This window comes from Erinaceus europaeus, chromosome 17, assembly GCF_950295315.1.
Source record: "Erinaceus europaeus chromosome 17, mEriEur2.1, whole genome shotgun sequence".
Taxonomy (NCBI): Eukaryota; Metazoa; Chordata; class Mammalia; order Eulipotyphla; family Erinaceidae; genus Erinaceus; species Erinaceus europaeus.
The window spans coordinates 75086719-75108015 of NC_080178.1; the positions used below are offsets into that span (position 1 = coordinate 75086719).

The 21297-nt window shown below is 37.6% G+C and overlaps 1 protein-coding gene across 14 annotated transcripts in view; it reads left to right on the plus strand.

Annotated features, from left to right (window-relative positions):
* The window catches only part of SOX6 (SRY-box transcription factor 6), a 586459-nt gene that overhangs the window by 93702 nt on the left and 471460 nt on the right, over positions 1–21297 (plus strand). For all 14 annotated transcript variants that reach the window (XM_060177099.1, XM_060177100.1, XM_060177097.1 and 11 more), the window contains one exon: positions 9556–9627. The gene's annotated coding sequence lies outside the window, so the exon portion shown is untranslated. The remainder of the gene's footprint in view (positions 1–9555; positions 9628–21297) is intronic.

A 21297-nucleotide genomic window follows, 5' to 3' on the forward strand; every position in this document is an offset into this window, starting at 1 on the left:
TGTTGGCTCCTGCCTTCACACAAATTGTTCTGGTAAAATTCAGCTGATAAAACAGTTGTCACTTTTATAACTTTATTCTTAGTACATATTTGCACAATAGGTGGTGCCAACTCATCTAAGTAACTTGACGTTATTTGCCTGAAAGTTTAAATTATAGGGCTCCACTACTGAAGTCATTATTTGTGGCTTAGAGGGAGTGGTACTTAAAGTGGTAACAATAAGTATCTCATGATGAATATTAAAATGTACTATATGTAGATGTCTTTAGATTTATCTACCAATATTAAGCTTGTTTCATTGCTTCATCAGTTAACCCTACAGAAAACGGTAGACTGATTTTAAAAATTTCATAAGCTCAACAGAGTAGTATTTACCTAAAAGCTTTTATTAAATGACACTACCACCATCAATGTAGAAGGATTCTGTTTCTCCCACAACCTCTCCACAACTTGTTGTTACTATCCTTTCTAAATGTATGACTTTCTCACAGGTGTAAAGTGGTATCTCATTGCTGTCTTTATTTGCATTTTCTTGATAGTTAGTGACTTTGAGCATGTCTTCATATGTCTGTTGAATCTTTCCTTTGGTGAAGATTCTGTCCATGTCCTCCTCCTACTTTTTAATTGTGTGTTGCTGAATTTATATTTTGGTTAGTCCTTTACATGGTGTACAGTGTATAGATATTGCCCATTCTATAGGGCAATTCTGTCTTTCTGTTTTGCTGCTGGTTCCTTTGGCTGTGCAAAAGCTTTTCAAGTTTGGTGTAGTCCCATTGGTTTATTTTTGTTTTTGTATTCCTTGCTGTTTGGCTCTAAGAAATTTATGAAAAATAGATCATGAAGTGTACTGCTAATGTTTTATTCTATGTATTTGATGGTTTCTAGTCTAATTTCCATGTCTATGATCCATTTGGAGATGACTTTTGTGTATGGTAATAATGGTAGTCTAGTTTAATTTGTCTGAATGTTTCAACCCAGTTTTCCCAGTGTTATTGTTGAAGAGACTCTCCTTTCTTCAATTAATGTTCTGGATCCCCTTGTGAAGAATTAGTTGCCTATAGATATGAGGGCTTATTTCTGGGCTCTTAATTCTATTCCACATGTAAGTATTAAATCACTGAGAAAGTTTACATGAGTGTTTGATTTGTAGACCATACCTCAGAGCTACTAAACCAGAAGGACTTACTAGAATGAATTTTCAAGAGAAAATTAATAGTTTGGAAAACCTTTATCTACCATGAGCTAGATGGCTTCCTATTATTTAACAACTTTTGTGATGAGATTGATAGAATGAAAAAATATGATTCAAAGCAGTATTGAATAATTAAATACATCAGTGCTTTGAAAATCTCCACACACCAGTGTATTTACAATGTATTTAACATGGATTTCAAAGTAATGATACAGAAAGTGCACTGATGTTCACATTGCATTTAACCTTTGAGTAGCTGTTATTTGTCAAAATATTATAAAGTATCAAGGAGGAATAGCTACAATTACCTTGGAAAGCTCTTAAAATACTTCCTCTTTTCAACTTCATAGTCACATGAAGTTGAATATTTTTCACTCACTTTCATTACACAAGCATATCACAAAAGAGTAAGAGCAATAGCACTTAAGATAATCCAGCTTTTTAAAGATCGTTAAACCAGTCATTTAAGAGATTTGTAAAACATGCAAAACAATACCAGTTGTAGATTTCTTATTTTTGTTTTGTCAAGCATGCTTATAGTTCAGAAATACATTTTTTTGACACAAAGCAGAACTTGGACTGGAGTGAGTGTATTGCACCAAAGTCAAAGACTCTGGGCTGAGGAGGGAGGGTTCGGGTCCTGGAACAGGATGGCAGAGGAGGACCTAGTGGGGGTTGAATTGTTAGGTGGAAAACTGAGAAATGTTACTCATGTACAAACTACTGTACTTTACTGTTGATTGTAAGCCATTAATTGCCCAATAGATAAATTTTTAAAAATTGGGGGTGGGTGGGAGAAATTCCCATTTCTATGGGGAAACTGTCTCTAAGAAAACAGTGTTAGACTAGGTAGCAACTTATTGACACCTCAGAAATACTCTTGTTTTTAACTTGAAGACATCTCAATAACTAAATCCTTATTTTCCACTCAGTTATAATGTTCTTAAAGTTTAGCAATTGTATTTTAAAAAGCAGGCATTAGCTTAATACTAATTCCTTTGAAAGTCTGATTTCACCATTAGTTTTATAGTTAATTCAAACATTACATAATTTAATATAATTATCAAGAAGAAAGGGAGCTCTGGAGTTTAAGAAACATGACTTCAATCTAGTAACATTGTAAATGGCAAATGTGATAACAATGTTGAAGGGAGTTTGCATTTTTAAAAAATTGATACAGCTTCGAGGAGAATACAGTTTTAATGTGAAATCACATCTCCTAGGAAAACATATTTGAATTTGCATACAAGATTTTAAAAAAAGCTTCTTCATTTTAAAAATTGAAGTGTTATTACATCATATCATTTTGTAGTATTCAGATGTGCATCATTAAGAATTACCTTGTGTGTCGCCTCTGCCCAGATTTATACCCCCCTTCCCTGGACTTCCTCTTTCTGTTGTGGTAACCACTCATTAACCTTTTTTTAAGGTTTATTTTACTTACTTCACATGGTGTGGGGAGAGAAGTCAGAGCACCACTCTAGTACCTATGTCCTATATTGGATGTGAATTCCCAGGGTGCCAAGTCCTGTGCTTTACCAGCTGAGCTGTCTTCTCAGCCTCATCATTATTTAATCTTATTTTAACAAAGTTTCTTATTGTTTTATTTAGCTAAAAGCTCTTTGTTTTCTTTCCATACTACATATTAATGAAATTATATGGCATTTTTCTTTATGAGGTTTATTTCACTTAATGCCTTCTACGTCCACCTATGGTGTGGCAGAATTTTTTTTAAATTAGGAAATAGGAAACAGTTATTTTACTTTTTGCTAGTGATTTAGAAAATCATAAAATAATAGGGGTATAGTTTGACACCATTCCCACCATCAGAGTTCTGTGTCTCCATTTGCCACCAGTGGAAATTGCAATAGTTTTACTAAGGTCACAAATAGGGGTCGACTATATATCTGTATCTATGCATCGCTCGCTCTCTCTCCATCTCTTTCTTTCCCCCTCCCTCCCTCTCTCTCTTTTAAGGCTATTTTTGTCCTAAGTTTTTTTTTAAACTCAGTTATTTAAAAAAAAAAATATATATATAGGATAAAAACCAGAAATTGGCAGGGAAGGGGGAGATAGAAGGGGAGAGACAGAGACACCTGCAGACCTGCTTCACCACTTGCAAAGCTTTCTGCCTGCAGGTGGGGATCAGGAGTCTAAACCTGGGTCCTTGCACATTGTAACATGTGTGCTCAAACAGGTGTGCCACTACCCGGTCCCTCCATCTCTCTGTCTCTGTATCTATCTTTATCTCTATCATCTCTATGTCTATGTTTCTCTATCTGTCTATCTATATGTCCATTTTCATTCACGTCTATGGTACTGCCTTTACTTCTTTTTAAAATGTTTTCTTAATCTTTATTTATTCATTGAATAGAGACAGAAATTGAGAGCAAAGGGGATGATAGAGAGGAAGAGAGACAGAGAGACACTTGTAGCCCTGCTTCACAACTTGTACTGCTTTCTCTCTGCTGGTGGAGACTGGGAGCTCGAAACTGGGTCTTTGTGCATTGTTGTGTGTGCTCAACTAGGTGTGCCATCACCTGGCCCCCTGCCCTTACTTCTTTTCTGCGTCACACCTAAACCTATTACTATTTCTGAGTGTCCTTCCTTTTACCTCTTCTCTTAGGTGAAACAGTGCCTGATTTCCTATGTTGTTGTCATCTTGATTCACTTCTTTTTTGGTGATGGTATAAAAACAGTGATTCCACTGCCAGGCAGTGGCACACTTGGTGGAGCACACAAAGTACTATGCACAAGGATCTGGGTTTGAGCCCTTGCTTCCCACCTGCAGTGGGGGCACTTCAATGCAGTGAAGCAGGGTTGCAGGTGTCTGTCTTTCTCTCTTCCTCTCTATCTTCCCCTGTCCTGTTCCATCCAATAAAATGGAAAAAAGGAAACACAGACATACACACACACACACACACACACACACACACACACACACACACACACACACACCAAAAAAAGGAAAAACAAAAAAACAAAAGGAACAATGATTCCTGGTGAATTGGGACAGAAGGCTCTCTGGTCATTTTCCCCTAACATTTCCCCTCTTTGGGGTATGGACCAAAATTTTTAAAAATGTTTTTATTTATTTATTAATGGATAGAAATAAAGAGAAGTTGAGAGGGGAGAGATAGAGAGGGAGAGGGACAGAGAGACACCTGCAGCCCTGCTTCACCACTTGTGAAGCTTTCCCCTTGCAGGTGGGAATCAGGGGCTTGAACCTGGGTCCTTGTGCACTGTAATGTGTGTACTTAACCAGGTGCGCCACCACCTGCCCCCCAATTTTTTCTGGGGTGCTTTTTTTTTTAAAGAAGGTGTTCTGGCCTCTGTAATTGCTCCTGCACTGGACATGGGCATTGGAAGGCGGTTCCATATCCCCAGTCTCTTTATCTTTCCCTAGTGGGGTAGGGCTCTGGAGAGATGAGGTTCTGGGACATGTTGGCAAGGCCATCTGTCCAGGAGATCAGGATGAAACTGTAATAGTATCTGGAACTTGGTGGCTGAAAGGCAGTAAGATGTTTGACAGGAAAAAATGTTTAATTAACAGGAACCAAAGAGTAGGAATAGAGTAGATGAGAATAGGGACTCTAGGGTGGAAACAAAACAAAACAAAACAAAACAGGAAGTCTAGTTTAGGTATGTTCCTAGGGGCCTGTGACTTTAGAAATCTCTATTTGAGCTTGATAGCTAACATGCAGGTGGACTAAAGATATTGTCTGGGAGGATGTTGTTGGAATAGAGAATAGAACTAGAAAGCTGGTTTAGGGCAGAGAGTAACTCCCAAACTTGAGTAAAATATCTAAATACAGTTAACTGTGTATCACATCAATCTGACCTGGGGCCCATGTCTATTCATATTTAGCACAGAAGCCTGTGTAACCTCTGAGTCCCTGTCAGTCTGAGCTCGCAGTCCTTGGTCACAGCTGGCAGCATTCTAGGCTGCACTCATTTCAGAACCTGTCTTCCTCGAGTGGCAGAGTAGGATGACCCAGCCTCCCTCTAGAGAGTGAGGCAGTCCCTACCTTTGCTAGTTCATAGTGAGGCTAAGGTCCTGGAGAGGCCCATTGCTGTGGCAGAATTTCATTTTTATAGTCTATAGTGTAAATGTACCATCACACATGTTAAAAATTTGTTTATTTCAAGATAGAGATCTAGAGAATCCAGAGAAGTACTACACTCTGGCATATATGGTACTGTGTCAAACCTGGGGTTTTTCTCATGCAGGTTTTAGCCACTGAGCCACCTCACTGGCTGCTAAGACATATATATATATATATATATGATTTAATAATGATCAACAGTACCGTGGGATAAGGGATAAAATTCTACACAATTCATACCACCAGAGTTTCATATCCCATCCCCTTTACTGTGAGCTTTCCTATTCTTTATCCTTCTGGGAATATGGACCCAGGATCTTTATAGAGAGCAGAAGGTGGAAAGGCTGGCTTCTGTAATTGCTTCTCCACTGGACATGGGCATTGGCACAGCACATTGATCCATACTCCCAGCCTGTTTCTGTCTTTCCTTAGTGAAGTAGGGCTCTGGAGAGGTGGGGTTCCAGGGTAAATTGGTGAATTCATCTGCATAGGGAAGTCAGGTTGGCATCATGGTAGCTTCTGAACTTGGTGGCTGAAAAAGTATTAAGATATAAAGCAGAACAAACTGTTTAATAATTAGGAACCTAAAGGTAAGACTACAGATGAGATTTGCAATCTATTTTAGGTATTAAGGGGCCCATGACTTTACTAATTTTTGCTTGGGCCCAAGAGCTAACATGCAGGTGGGCTAAAGGCATTGTCTGGGGAGATGATGTCAGAGCTGGGAATAGTACAAGAAAGCTGGGTCAGGGCAGAGAGTAGCTCCCAAATATGGGAAAAGTATATAAATATTGTTAACTGTAAACCCCATTGATTTGATCTGGGACCCATATTCAGTACAGGAGCCTGTGGCTAAGACATATTTTAATCTTTCTCTCTCTCCCTCCTTTCCTCCTTCCCTCCTTATTTCTTCTTCTAATAATTCTTTTCATATTTAAAAAAATTATTACTATCATTTATTTTCCCTTTAGTTGTCCTTGTTATTTTGTTGTTGTTGATGTCGTCGTTGTTGGATAGGACAGAAATAGAGAGAGGAGGGGAAGACAGAGAGGGGGAGAGAAAGACACCTGCAGACCTGCTTCACTGCCTGTGAAGCGACTTCCCTGCAGGTGGGGAGCTGGGGGCTCGAACCAGGATCCTTATGCCTGTCCTTGCATTTGCACCACGTGCGCTTAACCTGCTGTGCTACCACCTGGACCCCTCTCCTCCTATTTTGTAAGTACTCTAGTACTTTAAAAATACCTTAGAATCATTGACTCTCAGAATTGGAAGGTCATTTAATCCTACTATGCATTTGATGCATGAAGCTTCTTTCTAAATCAAATAAAAAAGGCCAGGATTAAAAAAATGGGTGTGACTTGGAGAAAGTTTTAAACAGGATTTAAAAGCTTTTCAAGGCTAATTACACAGGGAGGTAACAGTATTTTTATTTGCTATTTGTCTTTGATCTGTTACCTGTTTTGGGTAGAGTGGAACATGCTCTTGTGAAGATGTTTATGGTTTTCTCATTTGATGTCAAGATATTTGTCTTAAGTTACCCTGTAACTAATAGTTTTTTTTTTTTTAACTGGTATTCGTACTTGACTTTTGTTGCCAAATTGATAGTAAGTAAACCTGCATTTAGGTGACTTATTTTGAATATGTATGTATATAAAGAATTTCAGAAATAGCTTTATTGTTTTGGCATAAATGAGATGTGTTAAGAAAACATTTATGAGGGGCCAGGTAGTGGTGTCCCTGGTTAAGTACATACACTACAGAGCATATGGGCCCATGTTCAAGCCCCAGGCCTCCACCTGCAGGGGGGAAGCTTCATGAGTGGTGAAGCAGGGCTGTAGGTGTCTCTCTGTCTTCCTCTGTAGCTCCCTTTTCCTTAACAGTTCCTCTGTTTTTATCAAATAAATATTGAGAAAGAATATCTTCAAAAAATATAAGTAAATAAAAGAAGAAAATTAGGCCAGGCAATGGTGCAACTGGCTGAGTGCACATGTTAGCATGTGCAAAGACCCAAGTTCAAACCCCAGTTTCCCTGCAGATCTGTTGGGGGGGGGGGAGCTTCACAGATGGTGAAGCAGCACTGCAAATGTTTCTCTCCTTCTCAATCTTCCACTTCCCTGTCAAATTCTCTGTCTCTATCCTATAAATGATAATTAAATGAATAGATAAAATCATTTAAATAGTTGAAATTGGTAAAAAAAAGTATAAATAAACCTATATTTTACTTGATGACATTTTAGTCAAATCAGCTTCATAGGTGAAATCTAGAGATATGATACACATGAACTTGGGAAGCAAAAAATGAAGCAAACAGACTGTTTCTCAGACAGGAAAACTGTGGTGGTTATCTTATGGGATGAAAGGGATACAGAATTTGGTTGTGGGTGTGGTGTGTGACTATATGTAACCTACTCACAATTTTGTAACCTACTATTAATCACAAATAAAAATGAGAAAAAGATATATTTTAGTAAAATTATACTTCATGAAGTTTGCATGTGTGTATATACATTTGTTTTGTTCAGTTTATACAACGTTTTATAAAAATTACTTCTTATACCATTATATTTTTGTTAAGCAAAATGTTCTGGTCATTGCTTTATGTTAGTGAATGTAAGTTTATCTCATATTTTTTATTTGCTATAGAGTAATATTAAATGTATGCACTATGGTTTATTCAGTTAGTAGGTGGTTACCAGTTTGAGGGGGTTTCAAAATATCTTAATGAAGAAACATACTATATTTGTATGTCTTATCCTTTTGTGTTTATTTCTCTAAATTAATTTTTGGGGATTGCAAATGATGCCAGTATTTGAAAATTATAACATTTTTTTGGGTTAAATTACCACTCAGAAAAGTTATAGCTAATAATTCCACAAATGGTTTGTACAAGTGCTTTTTTTTCTTTTTTACATTCTCAATAAAATTAGTTTTTGTCCAGTTTATACAATGTTTTCTCCTTTTTTTTTTTTTTTGTCACCAGGGCCTCCATCCAGGGCATCCAGGGACCCAGTGTATTCTAACTCTCTCTAGTCTCTCCCCTACTATTTTTTTTAAGATGGGGGTGCAGAGAGAGAGAGGACATGCTTAAGCTCATGAAGGTACATAACAGAGTGGCAAAGATGAAAATAAAGAGAATTTTGAGGCCAAGAGATGGTTCACTTCAGCATATATACACTTCAACATGTACTAGGAACCAGGTCCAAACATCACAAGCATGGAGTGGGGGTGTGGTTGTCTCCCTGAGTTCATTGTCTGTCTGTCTGCCTGCCTGCCTGTCTCTCTCTCTCTCTCTCTCTCTCTCTCTCTCTCTTCCTCACTTTTAAAAGAGTTATTTGAGAAGATGAAAACATCTGCCTGACTTAAAAATAGTATAACTGTTGGGAGTCGGGCGGTAGTGCAGCGGGATAAGTGCAGATAGCTCAAAGTGCAAGGACCAGCGTTAAAGATCCCCGTTCGAGCTGTCGTTGTTGTTGGATAGGACAGAGAGAAATGGAGAAGACAGAGCAGGAGAGAAAGACACCTGCAGACCTGCTTCAGCGCTTGTGAAGTGACTCCCCTGCTGTGGGGAGCTGGGGCTCGAACCGGGATCCTTACACTAGTCCTTGCGATCCTGGGACCTGGGAGTTGTGAGGCTCAGTTGTGCCACTGAGCTAATTACCCATCCCACTCACCATTCTCTGACTTTTAGGATCAAATTTCCCATACATCTGTGGCCGATTAAGAGTCTGACAAGATTGAAAAACTCTATCCTGGGTGGGGGGTGGTGGGTAGGGTGAGAACTGATCCCAGTAACTGAGATGTGAGGCGAGAGCCCTACCACAGAGCTATTCGTCCACCCACCCCTCTCTGACTAACCACAAGCCTCCTACAGCTCTGTGGCTCCTTAATATCCAGAAAAGCGGGAGTTGGGTGGTAGCGCAGTGGGCTAAGTGTACCTGGCGCAAAGTGCAAGGACCAGCGTGAGGATCCAGGTTTGAGCCCCCAGCCCCCCACCTGCAGGGGAGTCACTTCACAAGCGCTGAAGCAGGTCTGCAGGTGTCTTTCTCTCCCGCTCTGTCTTCCCCTCCTCTCTCCATTTCTCTCTGTCCTATCCAACAACAACGACAGCAGCAACAACAATAAAACCATAAGGGCAACAAAAGGAATAAATATTTAAAAATAATAGTATAATTGTAGTCAGAATGTGTGTTTTTAAGTAAAGCCTATAAATACACTTTACTTATTCTTTTTCCATTTTATTTTTTGTTGAAATTTTCAGGTCACTTTCATGAATTCAAAGGAAATTTACCAGTGAATTCTGGGTGCTGGGGCTGACTTTTTGTGCATATTTGTAAGTATTGGTTTATTTACTTCTCTTAAATTACATAATGAAAAAGATACACTTTTAAAAAACTTGTTTTCTAAGTCTTTTGTCTCAGGGGGATGGATTCACACCTTCTCAAAATATGTGTCAACACATTTTATCTGCCACCAGATTGTCACCTCTACTTCTCCCCTTCACCAACCCCAGATCTGCCAACATAAGCCATAGAGTTTATCTTTAAAATATTTAAAATTTATAAAGTCTTATTCTTTTTGTGTGTGAACTCTCAGTTTTTTCTAAGTATTTTAAGTGTTATTATAAGTTTTTTTTAAATGTGATTTCTTATGAGGAATGTAGAGAACATATTATTTGGTGAAAAAAAAAACCGCAATATGTGATTTTTAGTGAAATAGCACAAAGCAGAATCATTACACAGGATGAGAAAATACATATTTTATATTTTGAATATGTGGCTCAATTGTAGAAATGGATTATCTGAAGTGACTAGTTGGTGTATATATGAACAATTTACTCTGATAAGTTATAGTCTGGAATTGATAAGTGCTCACAGAAAAGATATGAGATGATAAGAATTCAAGGAATTACTGGTACATAAGAAGTTTACATACTAAGGAACCAAAGGCTTATTTTTTTATTGTGTAATATATATAAAAATTGGAAGTATTCCTGTCTTTTTCAGCATCCCTAAATTATTTATTATATTTTAAGTGATTTTTTTCAGACCAGAGGTACACTTTCTCAGCAAGAAGGTAAATTTCACGGGTAAAAGTCGAGTAAAACTTTAATGAGCAGTTACGATATTTTATATGGATGTGTATCTATTGATATAGAAGTAGTTTAGAATGTTAGGTATTTAAGAATATCTCTGTGTGCATAAGGCTATATTTATGTTATTTGAGCCTAGAATGTGTGTACTATGCTGATTTTTAAACAATAGATAACAATTTTACTCTGCAGTAAAATAAAGAAGTTAATAAAAAAGTTTTATAGAATATCCTCCTATGAAACTCTCTGAAAGAAAATCATCATAAACAATATGGTTGTAAATACAGAGGAATCAGTAGTTAAGCAGAAAGTTATGAAAATTCTTTTTTTTTTTTTACTAAGGCACTGATCAGTTCTGGTTTAGCATGGTGTTAGGGATTGAACCAGGGTTTCTGAATCTCAACCTGAAAGATTTTTTTTTTATTTTTAAATTTTTTATTTATGAAAAGAAAACACTGACAAAACCATAGGATAAGAGGGGTACAGCTTTGCACAATTCCCACCACCAGACCTCCGTATCCTATCCCCTCCACTGATAACTTTCCTATTCTTTAACCTTCTGGGAGTATGGACTCAAGATCATTGTGGGATGCAGAAGATTGAAGGTATGGCTTCTGTAATTGCTTCCCCGATGAACATGGGCATTGACAGATCAATCCATACTCCAAGCCTGTCTCTCTTTCCCTAGTGGGGAAGGGTTCTGGGAAAGGGAGCTCTAAGGCACATTGGTGGGGTCGTCTGACCAGGGAAGTCTGTTCGCATCCCGCTAGTATCTGGAACCTGGTGGCTGAAAAGAGTTAACATACAAAGCCAAACAAATTGTTGACCAATCATGGACCTAAGGGCTGGAATAGTGCAGATGAAGAGTGTGTGTGTGGGGGGTCCTCCATTTTGTAGATAGCTAGTGGGCATATTTTAGTTATATTTCAAAGGGCCTGTATCTATACTAGTGGGTTTTTTTTTTCCTGAGCCTGAAATCTGATATGCAGGTGGATCCTAATTATTGTCTGGGGAGATGATGTCATGGCTGGAAAAAGGACCAGAAAGCTGCATTAGGGAAAAGGGTATAAATATTGTTGATTGTAAACCCCATCGATTTGATGTGATCTGGGCCCCATAATTAGCTTAGGAGCCTGTATGACTTTTACATCCCTCTAGATCTGAGCTCACATTCTGTGGTCATGAGTAGGAACGTTCCATGCTGCTCCAATATTGACCCATCTTCCTCAGGTGTAGCATAGAGTATATTGTCCATCCTCCCTTTGGAAGATGGAACATTGTCTACCGCTGTTGATCCAAGTTGAGGGCAAGGTCCTATGGGGGCCCACAAAGGGGTATATTTTGTTGTTCCTGATAGAAATGACCAGTAACAGTGGAGAGAGGGATTTATTTGAGTTGTAGGCCCATCAAGTCTGTTTGGGAAGCTCAGGGCTCCCTGATTAGGGCCTATATGTAGTTTTTGGCACTTTGTTAGGAAGTGAACCTCCTGGAATGGAATTAGAGAATACCATGAAAGGAAAAGTCTCACCCGAGTAATGAGGGTGAAGGGTTGGCATTGCATGCCTGACATCTCTGTACACAGTCTGAGGTGAAGCATGCTGAGATGGTACTCGTTGCATTGATTAGGTTGGAATCAGCAGATGCAATATCATTTGGCCTGACTTGAGAGAAGCATGCAGGAAAGTGAGCCCCACCCCAGAGGTTCCAGGGTTGGGAGAAACATAGGCTCTATAGAGGAAGCGGGAGATTCCTGTTGTCTTAGGGTTTAAGAAGACAATAGATAGTTATTGCAGTAATCACATTGTTTGGCAATTGGGTTAACTTTGAAAAAATCCCTTTGTTAGGATTTGCTGTATCATACACACCCTCACCATTATTTTATGTCCTTTGACATTATTTACATATAGCTATGCCACCAGTTGCTTTTGCTCACCCTGGTCTAAGCTTTTAAGAGTCAACATATCAAAGACTCAGCCTATGTATTAAAAAGATTCAGTCTGTGCTTTAAAAAGTTCTTTTTCTTTTTTTAGGGCACTGGTCAGCTCTGGTTTAGCATGGTGTTAGGAATTGAACCTGGGTTTCTGAATCTCAGCCTGAAAGTTTTTTTTTCTCCCATAACAATTCTAAACCTCTGACCCAGAAGATTTATTTAAAGTTAGCTTTTAAAAAAATAGTTATATTTACTGGGGCAAGCATTTTGAACCAATCTAAAAAAAGTGAATGCTAAACATAGTTTAGTAAATTTGTGTATGTCTAATATTTTTAAATGAACAAGTTTTTATGAAGCTGTTAATTCACATTTTACTACTTGAAAAATTGATTCCAGAGCTCCGATTCCCCAGAGCCCCGCCCCAGTAGGGAAAGAGAGAGGCAAGCTGGGAGTATGGATCGACCTGTTAATGCCCATGTTCAGCGGGGAAGCAATTACAGAAGCCAGACCTTCAACCTTCTGCATCCCACAATGATCTTGAGTCCATACTCCCAGAGGGTTAATAAATGGGAAAGCTATCAGGGTTGGGGATGGGATACGGAGTTCTGGTGTTGGGAATTATGTGGAGTTATACCCCTCTTATCCTATGGTTTTGTCAGTGTTTCCTTTTTATAAATAAAATTAAAAAAGAAAAATTGATTCCAATGTAAAATATAAGATATTAAACTGCATTATTAATTTGGATTAGATATAAACTTTTAATTATTTGATCATGTTATCATAGGATTAAAGGCAAAGAAGATTAATAAAGAAATGTAGCATATTTTGAAAGGCATTCTTTATATATATATAAAAGATGGTTTCAAGAAGCTGAGTTTATCCTATTAGAATGTCAGTGGAGGGAAATAAGTTTGAGCTGTCCAAATTTTATCTTGGTTGTTTTGGCTTTTCTTTTACCTTCACTCATATCATTCATTCATTGCCTTTAAATAAGTTTTTGGGATGATTAAATAAAAAGAAAAGATAATGATCTACATTTTGACCAAGTTGGTCTTCATTATTTTAGTTTACATTTCTCATCATCCAGCATTCTTTACAGCCCTCCATCCTCAAAATGCATTGACTAGTTTTCAGTAGAAGTGATCTAATTAGCTGAGATTTTTCTTGTGACTTAAAAAAGAGACAGGTTAAGGAGGCAGGTGATGGTGCACTTGGTGGAGTGCACATATTGCAGTGTGCAAGGACTTGGGCTCAAGCCATTGGTCCCCACCTGCAGGGGGAAGCTTCATAAGTGATGAAGCAACATTGCAGGTCTCTCTTTCTACCCTTAACTCTCTTTCTTTCTCCTCTCAATTTATCTCGGTCATGTACATAGATATACAAAAATCTCCCCCTCTCTAGCTCCCCCTTCCCTCTTTTTACTGTCTCTATCCAAATAAAGAAAATTAATACAATGTATATATAAAAAAGGAATAAAAAAAGAGAGAGGTTAGTAGAATATGGGACATTGTGTCTGTCACAGGGGACTATACATCAAGTTGGAAAGCTTCACATGGTTATTTCTGGTATTCAACTTAAAAACAAACAAACAAACAACAAACAAAACCATTGTAGTCAGATCTTGATCTCTTAAGTTGTAGTCATGCTAATCATATAGGCCTCAAGTAATTCTTTTCCAGTCCTGAGAATTTCCAGATGCTAGTTTAGAGAATGAACTTTGTCATACCTTTTGTTAGTGGTTTCAGCTTTGCTAGAGCCATCTCTTGACTGTGGAAGCTTCTTAGTAAATTCAAGTAGCAAGATACCATAACTGATCAGAGCAAGGTGAAATTAACATAGCATGCAGAATTCTTGAGTCATAATTTCTTCCAGTTATTGTGGAAACTCTCTGTCACTTCACTGAAACATGTGTCAGTTTAAATAGCTGAAATATTTCTCTAGTCTGGCCTAAGAACAAGCAATTGAGGTCAGTGACTATTGCTTTTTTTATTGGGGGGAATTAATGGTTTACAATCAATACAATTGCTAAAATATGTGTAAAGTGTCTTCAGTTTTCTGCAAAACACTCTCACTCCTAACCTAGGCCCTCCTCCATCATCATGCACCAGGATCTGAAAACAGCCCCCCACATACACACCCTGGAGTACTTTACTTTGGTACAATACACCAAACTCAGTCCAAGTTCTACTTTTTTTTTTATTTCTCAACTTCTGTACATGAATGAGATTATCCTATATTTATCCTTCTCTTTCTCGCTGATCTCACTTAACATGATTCCTTCAAGCTACATCCAAGATGAAGTGAAGACGGTTGAATTCATTATTCTTTATAGCTTAGCAGCATTTCATTATGTATATATACCACAACTTTCTTAGCCACTCATCTGTTGTTCAACACCTGGGTTGCTTCCAGGTTTTGACTATTCCAAATTGTACTACTATGAACATACATGTATATTTTTGGATGGATGTGTTTAATTACTTAGCATATATATCCAGGAGAGGGATTTCTGGGTCTTAGGGTAGGTCCATTTCTAGTCTTCTGAGAGTCCCCCGACTGCTTTCCACAGGGTTTGGACCAATTTATATTCCCACCAGCAGTTCAGGAGGGTTCCTTTGTCCCCACAACCTCTCCAACATTTGTTGTTATTATCCTTTCTAATGTATGACATTCTCACTAGAGTGAAGTAGTATCTCATTGTTGTCTTATTTGTATTTCTCTGACAATCAGTGACTTGGAGTATTATTGCATATGTTTGTTGGTCTTTTGGATTTCTTCTGTGGTGAATATTCTGTTCATATTCTTTTCCCATTTTTTTGCTGCTGAGTTTGGTGAGCTCTTTAGATATTTTGATTATTAGCCTTTTGTCTGATGTAAAGATCTTCTCGAATTCTGTAAGGGGTCTTTTTGTTTGGGTGGTGGTTTCTTTTGCTGTGCAGAAGCTTTTTAATTTGATGCTGCCTCATTTTTTCTTTTTTCCCTCCTCAAGATTGCTTTGGTGATTCTTTATATTTTCTAGTTCCAGATAAATGTTTTTAGCTTTTGTTCTATTATTCTCAAAAAATGGTGAGAGATTGATGGGGATTGCATATAATTTGTAATATAATTACAATATAATGTAATTTGTATAATTGTAATATAATTTGGCTTTGGGTAGGGTAGTCACTTTGATGATGTTAATTCTTCTAATCCATGAACATGGGATATCCTTACATTTCTTTGTGTCCTTTTTATTTCCTTGAACAGGATATTTTAAGTGTACAGGTCTTTCACTTCTTTTGTTAGGTTTATTCCTAGATATTTTATTGTTTTTGTTGCTATAGTTAATGGGATTGATTTCTGGATTTCTTATTCTGATTTACTGTTTGCATAAAATAATAACAGTGAATTTTGTATATTAATTTTATAGCCTGACATCTTACTATATTGCTTCATAATTTCCAGGAACTTCCTGTTGGATTCTTTAGGTTTTCTGTGGACACTATCATATCATCTGCAAAAACCTCTTTTCTAATCTGTATCCCTTTAATTACTTTCTCTTGTATGGCTTCTTTTAGGAATCTTAAATTCTCTGTCCTCAACTGCTCATTTGCTACATGATCTAAGGCAGAAATTTATACCTAATGGCCATGGGAAGGTTTCTTAGTATGGTGTATAGAAGCCAGTCTGTGAGATAAGGAAGGTGGGATATTGTTTTGCACATCCATAATGAATGGACCACACCAAGGGTGTGTGTGAACTGATTGGAATCTTGCCCATTCACATCTACCTAGGTCAAAAGAGGAAAACACTGTGTCAGTGGGAAATGTTATCTTTTCAGAAACTGAAAGCATCTTTTCCAGTCTTTTTTTTTGGTCTCTTTAAAAATGAAGCAAGACATTTCCTTTTTTTTTTTTTTTTTTTTTACACTGTAGCACTGTGTAAAAAAAAAAGACCTTGTTTACATGTTAATATCACATATTTAATCTTTTATTTAAAAAAAATAAGCAACAAGGACAGAAAGGTTTCGAAAGCACAAAGTAAAAACTTGGACCAAGTTTGGTATATTTCACCAAATCAAAGGACAATGGGAAAGCAGGGCAGGGAGAGGGTGTTTTTTTTTTTTTTTTAAGGGGTAGGGTAGGAGGAGGATCTGGGGTCCTGGTGCATGATGATGGAAAAGGACCTAGGTTGGGAGTGAGAGTGTTTTGCAAACACCTATCATGGAAGATGAGAAATTGTGCCCATATGTCAACAACTGTACTGTAAACCAAAAATATCCCTCCCATAAAATGATAAAAGAAGAAAAAAAAAAAAAAGCTCTGTAATTCTGACTATTCAGTTTTACCAGAGCAGTAAATGATTAGCTAAGTAAAAGGAAAAAGGGAGATTCTGGGTAGAAGACAGAGCTCCCTGTGTAGGGTGCCTGCATTGAATTGCATGCGGTCCTACTTTGAGCCCCTCTACCAGAGGAGATGCTGTGACAGCAAAGGATCTTCTGCTGCCATGGTGTCTCTGCCTCCCTGTCTGAACTCATTAATGACTTGGAGCAGTAATAGCTCTCATGCATGAGATTTAGACTCTAAAATAAATGAGAGAGAGAGAGAGAGAGAGAGAGAGAGACAGAAAGGTTATTAGGCAACTTTTTCAGCTTACCCAACCTATAAAGTAATCTGGTACCAAATTCTTTGTTATGAAATTTTGGCCCTGTTCATGGTTTCTCTCTCTCTCTCTCTCTCTCTCTCTCTCTTTCTTTTGAGAGCCTCTTTATTTATTTTAAAAATTTTTATTAGTGATTTAACAATGACCGACAAGATTGTGGGATAAGAGGGGTATAATTACACACAGTTCCCACCAACAGAATTCTGTATCCCATCCCCTCCATTGGAAGCTTTCCTATTCTTTTTTTAATATTTATTTATTTATTTATTCCCCTTTGTTGCCCTTGATGTTTTTTTATTGTTGTAGTTATTATTGTTTTATTGATGTCGTCATTGTTGGATAGGACAGAGAGAAATGGAGAGAGGAGAGGAAGACAGAGAGGAGGAGAGAAAGACAGACACCTGCAGATCTGCTTCACCGCCTGTGAAGTGACTCCCCTGCAGGTGGGGGGGGGGGCTGGGGGTCGGCCGGAAACAGGATCTTTATGTCAGTCCTTGCGCTTTGTGCCACATGCATTTAAACTGCCGTGCTACCGCTCGACTCCCAAAGCTTTCCTATTCTTTATCCCTCTGGGAGTATGGAACAAAGATCTTTATGGGGTGTAGAAGGTAGGAGTTCTAGCTTCTGTAATTGCTTCTCTGCTGGACATGAGCCATTGGCAGTTGGATCCACACTCCCAGTCTGTTTCTATCTTTCCTTAGTGGGGCAGGGCTCTGGGGAGGTGGGGTTCCAGAACTCATTGGTGAGGTCGTCTACCCAGGGAATTCAGGTTGGCATCATGGTAGCTTCTGCAAATTGGTGGCTGAAAAACAGTAAAATATAAAGCAGAGCAAATTGTTTAATAATCAGGAACCTAAAGATAAAAACATAGCAGATGAGATTTGGGGTCTTCATGTTGGAAGAAGCTAGGAAGTCTATTTTAGGTATATTCCAAGGGGCCCATGACTTTACTAATTTTTGCCTGAGCCTGATCTGTTCAGACTTCTAATAGCAACTTAAACCTGAAGTCTCTGCCAAGTATTTTATTGTCTGGTACAAAAAGCGACTATTGCTTAGCCCCGTGCCCGAGGCAACAATCTCTTAATTTAGTATAATACTTGCTTTTGCAGACATTAAATTGGCTGAATTTCACGAAAACTCTGTGAGGTGAGTAGGAATTAACTCCTACCTCTGCTCCCTCTTTTTTTTTTTTTTCTATCCTGAGTAGTAAGGCTTACATCTAAGGGATTCGTGGTAATACATTCTGTATTCTTTTGGACTGCAACATTGCCACTCAGAGAAAAATCTTAGTTCTCTGTTTTGTTGGTTTGATCACAGTCTTAGTTCCTGATTTGTCGCTGTACAAATATTTTGGGAAAGTTTTGCTAGAGTTAGGGAGGAGATTGGAGAAAGCTTCTATCAGTTCATTTCCTCACAGTCCCATTACCCCTCCATGGCATTTTACTGTCCCCTGTCTCAAAACTGCTACATGTTATGTTTCCGCTTTAAAATTTTCAATCACATAGATTTTTTTTGGGTGGCGGAGCAAATGAAAAATGAATTCATCTATTTGTAGTGCTGTAAAATTAACAGAAATCTGTTTTAAACTGAGCATAGTGTAGACCAAGCTTCCTCAATAGGAATATCTGTGACTTTAAAGACCAGTAGGCCTAAATGCATTATCTTTAAAAATATTATTCTATGCTAATCTTGACAGAGAGCAGGTAAATAAAAAAGATGAGCTGTGAAAATCCACAAACAGGGCTTGAAAGTCGTTTTCCATGACAACGAAAGCTGCCCCACGAAAGCACTAATGCTGGGAATGTAAGGAATTTTAAATTGTGCCTTCTCAGTTTTGCAGTTGTGTGCTCATGTTAATTAGAGATATACTGACATTTGAACTATGGACATTGATATACACAGCTACTATATACATTGTGACTTGTGGGCAGAATTTGCCTTTAATTGAAAGTAGTTTGGTAGCCTAATGTGTATATCCACTACATTTTAAACTCCTGAATTTTAAATACCTTTTAGAGACATGTTTTTTATGTTCTCTTTACTTTTTACTTTCTGTCTCTAATTTATACCTCAAAGGATAACTTACTTTATTTTAATCTTCAGGTGGTGTTTTGAAGCAGTATAGATGCAATTTGAGGGGAAGGATGTTTTTAATAGTTTCTCCCATTTCCTGTAATTTGAATCTCTTTCCCATTTCTGACTTTCTAAAACAACAGTTTTTTCTTGCACACCTTTAAGTTGACCTGCCACTGAAATATGGTAGAATTTAGATCTATGGAATTTGCTTCATTGGCTATATGTAAGCACTAAAAAGTTCTATTATCACTATTATGACCTATTTTTTTTTTATTAAATTGCTTTTTTTTTTTTTGCTACACTAGCTTTCTCTATTCTTTACCCTTTAATGTTATTTGCTGCGTATTGTGTCATCATACCACATCCAGCAATTTCAAGGTAACTGCCCAACTCAGCAGTAGTCAGGAAGCATCTGAAACATACATAGTGAAAACTTAAAAAAAAATCAGAGTAAGTTGATTAGTCATAATCTTAAATTTGAAGCCAAATATGCTAATATCTAAGACATAAACATACACTGTCTGAGGGAGTGGGGTGGCAGCGCACCGGGATAAGCACACATAGGGCGAAGAAGCGCTAGGACCTGTGCAAGGATACTGGGCTGAGCCCCCGGCTCCCCACCTGCAGGGGTTTGCTTCACAAGAGGTGAAGCACATCTAGGTGTCTGACTTTCTCTTCCCTTCTCTGTCTTCCCCTCTTTCAATTTCTCTCTGTCGTGTACAACAACAACAACAACAACAAAAATAATGACAATAGCAACAACGGGGTGTGGGGAATGGCCTCCAGGAGCAGTGGATTCATAATGCAGGCACAAAGACCCATCGATAACCCTGGAGGCATAAAGAAAAAGAAACAAACCACTATCTGAGCAAGACATTTCAAGTGAGAGCAACAACCTACTTTTAAAAATTAGAACTTTTGTCTGGCACTAGAGTCTTTCATTTTTGCTAATTTCAAACTATATACCTAAATTCAATCCTGTCTTACTTTTGAACTCTAAAAATTTGTTTGTAGTTATAATGGAAAAGGAAATAAATCTTATCAATCCTGTCTGAATGTTTTACTGGAACTTCACGATTAAAATTCTGAATTTTAAGAATTTATGTAGAATTTGGTAGGAGGTGGTCCCATGTTGAATGCTGGTCAGGGACCCTGACTTACTAAAGAAGTAGAATGATCTCTTTATAATGTTTCTTTACTTACAATGCAATCCTCTGATCAGGTAACAGTGACATAGCAAAGGTAATATGTTGCTAGTTTATTTCTTTTTGAAAAATTACCTTGAGAACAGTAATACTTCGGGAACTTATTCTGAATCCTGCACAGTAATATTCTCAGATGCCTTCACAATAACTTACACATTATTGCAAAATAATTATTGTAATTCTTTTGGCAACTAAGCAAACTATCATTAAACTTTGTATTAGTGTTCAGTTTAGAGTTTTCTCTAAACTAATATAGTCCCAACAGCTATTTTTTTTAAATGCTGTTACAGTTCTTGCACGTTTTTATATACAGTGGTAAAGTTGGATTTACTGGCTCCATTTGAAGGTGAAGTAGAGCAGTACAAGAGTCAGCATTAAAGTGATTCAATGCCCAGTGAAGAAAAAAATTTCAAACTTGAGGTTGGAAACAATGCTGGTTCTGGGGTCTGCTTGCCCAGAGAGATATGTTAATAAATTTGAATACTACTCTGAAAGCTTCTTTCTCAACTTATTTTCAGTCAGGAAGACTGATATAGTCATCTTTCAGTATTCTTACATAAATTTCACTAATGTCTAAAGGAACTCAGTGTATGTGAAGGAGGGAATGAAAATTGTAATTCAAACTGTAATGGTCTAAGATATAAGGAAATGCAGACATGTCAATAAATATACTAATTGCGCACAGCTAGCTATTGTTCTATGGTATAACCATCTTGGAAGGTGTTCAGCATAGTCTGTCTACAATTCACAAAGATTATTTACTCTACCATTTAGTTAGAAATGTTTTAGTAACTATTCAGTTTGAATAACCAACAAAATTTGGTTGTTTGCATAATCAACAAAATCTAGTTCGTTTTGTTATATGCTTGTCTCGACACATAACTCTCAGCATCTAGTTTTGTCTAAGGTACATATATCGTGACATTGTGGAGTGCAGGTGGAACACATTTTCATCTGCTCCAAACATTAAAATGTGAGTAAAATATTGTCAGTAAAGATAACATAATTCTTGCATTCTTTCTCTCCCTACTTATTTCTTCTTTGTATATATATATATAT